The sequence below is a fragment of the Macaca mulatta genome, chromosome 9, assembly GCF_049350105.2.
Source record: "Macaca mulatta isolate MMU2019108-1 chromosome 9, T2T-MMU8v2.0, whole genome shotgun sequence".
NCBI classification, from domain to species: Eukaryota; Metazoa; Chordata; class Mammalia; order Primates; family Cercopithecidae; genus Macaca; species Macaca mulatta.
This window is the reverse complement of record NC_133414.1, coordinates 103,736,519-103,745,155: the sequence shown is the minus strand read 5'-3', so window position 1 is coordinate 103,745,155 and position 8,637 is coordinate 103,736,519. Positions and strand designations below refer to the sequence as shown.

Sequence of the window (8,637 nt, the reverse complement as noted above, 5' to 3'; positions counted from 1 at the left end):
AGGTTGAAATGAAGACTCTAAATATTTATCTAAAAAAAACTAGAAAAAATCCAGCAAAATAAACCCTCAAAAGTAGAAGGAAGTAAATAATAAATGTAAGAAAAGAAATTAATTAAGTAGAAAACAAGTGCACAATGGAGAGAACCAACACAACCAAAAGTGGGATCTTGGAAAATAATAATAAATTTGACAGGCCTCTAGCAAATAAATCAAAGGAAAAGAGAGAAAGAGGGAGATAGCATGAGCAAATGAGAGCAAGCAAGCACATAATTCCAACATCAGAAATGAAAAAGGGACATTTCTACAGATTTTGTGGGCATGAAAAATATAAAAAGATGTATTAAACACAACCTGCCAATATTGTATAGACTCAAAGCTACTAAATAAGTTGCTTCTGTAATTTAAAACCTTCCCATAAAGAAGTATTCAGACCCAGATAACCTTATGGGTGAATTCTTTCAAATATTTAAGGAAGAGGTAACACTAATCTTACACAACTTCCTCAGAGAGTATAAAATGGTAAAATGCTTCTAACTAATTTTAAGATGCCAGCATTACCTTAGGACCAAAGTTTGAAAATGACACTTAAGAAATGAAAATTATAGGCCAATCTCTTTCAAAACCAGAAATGGAAGAATTCTAAACAAAATGTTAGCAAATTGAATTTATCAATATATAAAAAGACAATAATCATGACCAAATTGGCTTTTGTTGAGGTTGGTTTGACATTTGAAAATTAATCAGTGTAACTCATCACATTAACAGAAAAAATGGAAAAATCATATGACTTACTTATTGGATACAGAAAAAGCATTTGATAATGCAAAGAACAGTTGTGATAAAAACTCTTTGCAAACTAAGAATGTAAATAATTTCTTTTATCTGATAAGCAGTATTTACAGAAAAACCTAAAGAAAATATAATATTGAAGAGTAAACTATTTAAAGACATCCCTTCGAGATGGGCAATGAGACAAGTTTCTCTTCTATCACCATTTCTACTCAACATTTTATTGGAGGCCATATCCAGTCCAAAAAGGCAAGAAAAGGAAGAAGGAAGCTCACATCAGCTCAGATGACATGAATGTGTATGTAGAAAATCAAAAGAGTTAATGAGCTATTAAAATTAATAACTGACTTTAAGCAAGGCTGCAAGATACATGATCAAAATAAAAAAAGTAATTTGTATTTTATATACCAGCAACGAACATTTGCAAGGGAAATTAAAAAGATACAATGTACAATTGCATCAAAACCATCAAATAACTAGGAATAAATATAATAAAACTTGGGCAAGATCACACCAAAAAATTACAAATTATTATTGAGAGAAATTAAAGATGACCAGATTAGTAGAGGGATATACCATGTTCATGAATTGGAAGACCCAATATTGTAAAGATGTTTGTATCAGTCAGGTTTCAATCAGAGAGGCAGAACTACTAAGATAAGATAAATAAATACACTTAGGCATCTCACAACAAAGTTTTGGTTAATGACAGACTGCATATACAATGGTGGTCCCATAATGTTATAATGGAGCTGAAAACTTTATGTTGCCTAGTGATGCTGTAGCAGTGGTAATAGCATAGAACAAGCATATGCTCTTTAAATATGTTTAGATACACAAATACCATTGTGTTACCAATTGCCTGCAGTGTTCAGTACAGTAACATATTGTACAACTTTGTAGCCTGGGAGCAATAGGCTATACCATATAACCTAGCTGTGGAGTAGGATGTACCATCTAGGTTTGTGTAAGTACACTCTATGATATTTTTACAATGATGAAATTGCTTAACGACACATTTCTTAGAATGTATCGTCATCATTAATCAAGTCATGACTGTACACACATACATGCACATGTGCACACACACTATATGTATATACATAAATATGAACACATGCATATGTATCTATGATTTGTTATAGGAATTTAACCTTGCATAATATAGGAGCTGATAAAACAGCCTCTATAAGGCTGTCTGTGTGTCCAGTGCTGGACCTTGAAATCTGTATGACAGACAGTTGAGAAGGAAAGAAGGATATCAGGGGGTAGAACAGAGGCAGAACCTGGATCAGCTTAAGTCTCATTGCCTCCAGCCTTGGTGATGTGGGTGTCCAGCAGGAGAAACTGGTGCCACTTGCCAAGGAGTTGGAGGCGTTGAAAGAGGATTCAGAGTAATTTGGAGCAATTACAACCTGACTGTTTTTTCCACATCAACAAAGGTGAGCCAAGACATTAGCTACAATGTGTATGAGCTATAACAATGCATGCTCTGACATATGAACATAAAAATTATAGCTGCTGCTTTACTTCTACTCTCCAAATCTCTTGCAAGGAAGGCCTTCTATGGTCTACCCTAACCAAAAACCATCAGGGAAAAGAATTCTGGGAGATATAGTATTGCCTAGCTAAATCAATCCATCACAAAACCACCCAGACATCAATTTTTTCCAAATGAATTTATTGGTTAATTGAATTTTAGTAACAGTCCCAGAAGTTGTTTTTGTTCCTCCCGTGGAAATTTACAAATTTATCCTAAAATTCATCTAGAAATGCAAAGAACTGAGAACAGTCAAGACGATTCTGAAGAAGGCTGGGGACTTAGACTACCAGATATCATGACTTGTTATATTGCTAAAATAACAAAGCTCATGGGCCTGAGGATAGACAAATAGACCAATGTAACAGAATAGAAAATCCAAAAACAAACCCACAATATATGTTATCTGATTAATGACAAAGATTAAACTCTAGTATAGTAATGAAATGAAAGTCTTCAATAAGTGGTGCTGGGACAATTTGATATCCATATGAAAATGAATTTTTACTGTGCTCTCACTGTACATCAAAAGCAATTGTAGATATATTAGATATAGATATAAAAGGTTAAATAATAAAACTCCACAGGAGCATAGAGGCGATGTCTGAGGAGCAGGATCTAACACAGGAGCAGACAGAGAAGCTGCTGCAGTTTCAGGATCTAACTGGCATAGAATCTATGGATCAGTGTTGCCATACCTTGGAGCAGCATAACTGGAACATAGAGGTTGCTGAACAGGACAGCTTGGATGAACAAAAGAGTGTATGGAGCGTTTTCAACCCGCCTCCATCCCTACCCCTGCAAGTTAATACAGCTGACCCCAGGATCTACAGCTATGTTGTCTCAAGACCACAACCAAGGGGTCTGCTTGGATGGGGTTATTACTTGATAATGCTTCCATTCCAGTCTACCTATTACACAATACTTGACATATTTAGGCTTGCCCTTTGTTTTATATGGCTTCACCTTCGCAGCCGGATCACTGACACTGTTGGGGACATTGTTTCATTTATGCTAGCATTTGAATAGAAATATGGGAGGGCACACCCTGTCTTCTAGCCCAGAACACATAGCCTAACGATGCCAAGCTGGAGCTTTACTCTTTGATTTATCTTCTTGGAGATGATCAACAGGTCTCTGATAAGTTTTGTTGCAACACACTCTGTGAACCCAAAGTTATTTCACTAAAGTTCTTTCTCTAGGATGCTCTTCTGGGCATGCTCTACAAACAAACCTGAGGGATATAGGGCCTCCCGGGGCTTATGAGACAACACCTATTCATTCCTGGCCATGGTGATGCTGAAGGATCAGCGGATGACTGTGGTGGGATGGCTAGAAGGCCTCCTTCAAGAGGATGACCTCATTAACCAACTGATATCTATCATGGGTACAAACCAGACTTACCTGGTGTCAGAATGCCTGGAAAGGGAAGAAAGAAACCAGACCCAGGTGTGGAGACAAAAGCAGGATGAGGCCTACCTGGCTTCTCCCAGAGCTGACCAGGAGAAAGAAAGGAAGAAATGAGAGAAATGTGAGCTTAAGCGGCCGAAGGAGGAGGAGGTGCAAGAGCAAAAGCTGGCAGAGACGAGATGGTAGCAGAATTTACAGGAGGAAAAGGAAAGGAAGTTGGAATGCCTGCCCCTGAAACTTCCCCGACGACCGTGAAAATGTCAAGATTATCTTCAAATTACACAGTGATTCTCAAGTAGAGAGATGATTCCACTTTTCACAGTCTCTAACAGTAATCCACAACTTCTTATTCTCCTTGAAGAAAAGCACTGAAAAGCTTCTGATTGAAGCCAGTTTTTTCAAGTGCTGCCCAGTTCCCCTATGCTGCAGGAAGTTGGATTCAGCCATACAGGAGTTCTGTATGTTTAGGATCTAATAGACAAATGACATTTTTTCTTCCTCTCCCCTCCTACTCCCATCCCTAAATGAAACAGAAAAACACACAAACAAAACAGAAAAAAAAAAAAAACCAAGAGAGAGAAATTCATATTATTATTATACAATATATTTTTTAAAAGACTGCTGCATGCAAAGGAAGGATCAGAAGCCATGTTGTTTGCAAGAATCACAACCTGTGTGTGCGTACGCGAGGTTAGCAATGAACATACCCACTCAGCGAGCTCACCTTTTCTCAGTGGCCTCTGCACGTGCACCGTCCAGTAAACAGAGACTCTTCCCCTTCAACTCATCCATTGTCCTAACTGGGGAAGGGGACATTCCCACTAGTTCTCATTGATTCTTAGTTTTATGGAAGATAAAGTGAAAAACCTCCATCAACCAGCTACTTGCAGCATCTACTGACTTCTCCCACCTCTGGAGAGGAGAGGGAAGAGAAAGTACACAGCGATGTTCCTTGAACTGCCCACAATTTATGAATAATTTTGTTTCTGTTTTGCAATGACCAAGGGGGCTGAAAAAAAAAAGTTCCAAGAAGAAGGCAGAGATGAATATATTCATGAAATTGGGATAGGCAATGATTTTCTAAAATTATTTCCATAGATTTAGGGGGTATAAGTGCAGTTTTGTAACATGGATATATTGTATAGTGGTGAACTTTAGGTTTTTAGTGTACCCATGACCCGAATAGTGAACATTGTACCCAATAGGTAATTTTTCAGCCTTTACCCCCTCTGCCACTCTCTCATCTTTAAAAAAATTAGTTAAATAATTAATTTATTTATTTTGAGACAGAGTCTTACACTGTTGCCCAGGCTGGAGTGCAGTGGTGTGGTCTTGGCTCGCTACAACCTCTGCCTCCTGGGCTCAAGTGATTCTCTGCCTCAGCCTCCCAAGAAGCTGGGATTACAGGCACCTGCCACCACACCCAGCTAATTTTTGTATTTGTAGTAGAGGTGGGGTTTCACCATGTTGGCCAGGCTGGTCTCAAACTCCTGGCCTCAAGCAATCTGACCCCCTTGGCCTCCCAAAGTGCTGGGATCATAGGCGTGAGCTACCGCACCTGGCCCCTCTCACCCTTTGGAGTCTCCACTATCTATTATTGCCCTCTGTGATGTCCATGTATACCTACAGTTTAACTCCCACTTAGACGTGAGAACATGCTATATTTGACTTTTTGTTTCTGAGTTATTTTATTTAGAATAATGGCCTCCAGCTCCATCCATGTTGATGCAAAATATATGATTTTATTATTTTTTATGGTTGCATAGTATTCCATGGTATATATATGTCACATTTTCTTTATCCAATCATCTATTGATGAACACTTATACTTATTTCATGACTTTGTTATTGTGAATGGTGCTACAGTAAACATATGAGTGCAGGTGCCTTTTTGATATAATGATTTCTTTTCATTTGGGTAGACATCTAGTAGTGGTATTGCTGGTTTGAATGGTAGTTCTATTTTCAATTATTTGAGAAATCTCCATACTGTTTTCCATAGAGATTGTACCAATTTACATTCCCACCAACAATGTATATGCATTCCATTTTTGCCACATCCTCACCGATATCTGCTTTCTGACTTTTTAATAACTATTCTGACTGATATAAGATGGTATCTCATTGTAGTTTTAATTTGCATTTCAATGATGACTAGTGATGTTGAGCGTTTTTACCTGTTTGTTGGCTGCTTGTATGTCTTCTTTTGAAAAATATCTGTTCATGTCTTTTGTCCATTTTTAAGGGGGTTATCTATTTTTTTCTTGTTGAGTTTGAATTCCTTGTAGATTCTAGATATTAGCCCTTTGTCAGATGCATAGTTTACAAACATTTTTTTGCCATTCTGTAGGTTACCTGTTTACTCTGTTAATTATTTCTTTTACTATATGGAAGCTTTTAGTTCAATTAAGTCCCATTTGTCTATATCTAGTTTTGTTGTATTTGCTTTTGATGACAGTCAGAAATTCTTTGCCTAGGCCAACGTTTAGAAGAGTTTTTCTGAGGTGTTCTTCTAGGATTTTTATAGTTTCAGGTCTTATATTTAAGTGTTTAATCTATCTTGAGTTAATTTTTACATATGGTGAGAGATATGAGTCCAGTTTCATTCTTCTGCATATGGTTATTCAATGTTCCCAAAATCATTTATTGAAAAGTATATCTTTTTCCCAGTGTATGTTTTTGTTGACTTTGTCTGTTGTAGGTGTAGTTGACTCCTGATCTCTGTTCTGTTCCATTGATCTATGTGTCTATTTTATACCAGTATCATGGTGTTTTGGTTACTATAGCTTCATAGTATAATTTCAAGTCAGGTAAGGTGATGCCTCTAGCTTTGTTCTCTTTGCTTAGGATTGCTTTGGTTGTTTGGGCTCTTTTTGCATTCCATAGGAATTTTAGGATTTTTTTCCCTAATTCCTTGACAAATGACATTGATAATTTGATAGAAATTGCATTTAATATGGAGATTGTTTTGGGCAGTATGATCATTTTAACAATATTGATTTTTCCAATTCACAAGCATGGGATGTTTTTCCATTTGTTTGTGTCACCTACAATTTCTTTCATCAGTGTTTTGTAGTTCTTCTCATAGAGATCTTTTACCTCCTTGGTTAAATGTATTTCTAGGTATTTTATTTTATTTTTCTAGCTATTGTAAATGGGATTGAGTTCTTGATTTGGTTCTCAGCTGGATTTTATTGGTGGATAGACATGCTATTGATTTTTGTATCTTCATTTTGTATCCTGAAATTTGACTGAAGTCATTAGTCAAATATAAAACTCTTTGGAAGAGTGTTAGGATTTTTCTAGAGATAAGATCATATCATCAGTGAACAGAGATACTTTGACTTCCTGTTTCTAATTTGGATGCCTTTTATTTCTTTCCATAGGTAGGATTCCAGTACCATGCTGAATAGGAGTGGTAAAAGTGGGCATCCTTGTCTTGTTCCAGTTGTTAGGGAAATGCTTTCAGCTTTTCTGTATTCAGTATGATGTTGGCTGTGGGTTTGTCGTATATGGCTTTTATTATTTTGACATACGTTCCTTTGATGCCTAGTTTGTTGAGGGTTTTTATCACGAAGAAATGATGAATTTTATCAAATGCTTTTTGTGCATCTATTGAGATGATCATATGATTTTTGTTTTTAATTCTGTTAGTGTGGTGTATCTGATTTATTGATTTGTGTATGTTGAACCATCCTTGCATCCTTGGAATAAAACCCATCATGATGTTCTTTTTGATGTGCTGTTGGCTTGCTAGTATTTTGTTGAGGATTTTGCATCTATGTTTATCAGGGATATTGGCCTATAGTTTTCTTTTTTTTTGTTGTGTCCTTGCCTGGCTTTGGTATCAGGGTGACACTGGCTTTGTAGAATGAGTAAGGGAGAATTCCCTCCTTGGCATTTAGAACAGTTTCAGTAGGATTGGTACTAGTTCTTTGTACATCTGGCAAAATTTGGCTGTGAATCTGTCTTGTCCTGGAGTTTGTTATTATTGTCAGGAGATATTTTTTAAATTACTGATTCAGTTTAACTACTTGTCATTGGTCTGCTCAAGATTTCTGTGTCTTCCTGGTTCAATCTTGAGAAGTTATGTTTACAGGAATTTGTCCATTTTCTCTAGGTTTTCTGGTTTGTGCACATAGAGGTGCTAATAGTAGTCTCTGATGAGCTTCTGTATTTCTGTAGTGTCCGTTGTAATGTCTCCTTTATAATTTCTGATTTTGCTTATCTGAATCTTCTCTATTTTTTTTCTTGGTTAACCTAGTAAGGAGTATATCAGCCTGTTTACCTTTTCAAATAACCAACTTTTTCTTCATCCTTTTTTTTTTTTTTTTTTTTGGTCTTCTCTGATCTTTGTTATTTCTTTTCTTAGGCTACATTTGGGTGTGGTTTGTTCTTGTTTTTCTAGTTCCTTGAGGTGCAACATTTGGTTGTTAATTTGAGATCTTCCTGTTTTTTTGATGTAGGCAAGCTACAAACTTCCTTGTCAGTGCTGTCAGTGGGGTGTTGAAATTCCCTGCTATTATTGTATTGCTGTCTATCTCTCTTCTTATGTCTAGTAGTTTTTATTTTATGAATCTGGGTACTTTGGTGTTGGGTGTATATATATTTAGAATTGTTACATTTTCTTGTTGAATTGATTCTTTTATTATTTTATAATGACCTTCTTTGTCTTTTTTTCCTGTTATTGGTTTAAAGTCTGTTTTATATGATGTAAGAATAGCCACTCCTGCTTGTTTTGTTTTCTGTTTGTGTGGAATGTCTTTTTCCACTCCTTTACTTTGAGTTTGTAAATGTCTTTACCCATTAGGTGGGTTTCTTGTAAGCAACATTTGGTTGGATTTTATTTTTTATCCATTCTTCCAGTGTATATCTTTTAAATGGAGCATTTAGTCCAT

General features: G+C 36.3%; 1 pseudogene; it reads left to right on the top strand.

Annotated features, from left to right (window-relative positions):
* The first annotated feature begins 2,929 nt into the window (after positions 1–2,929).
* Positions 2,930–4,601, top strand: LOC697913 (FAS-associated factor 2 pseudogene; annotated as a pseudogene).
* Positions 4,602–8,637: the final 4,036 nt, after the last annotated feature.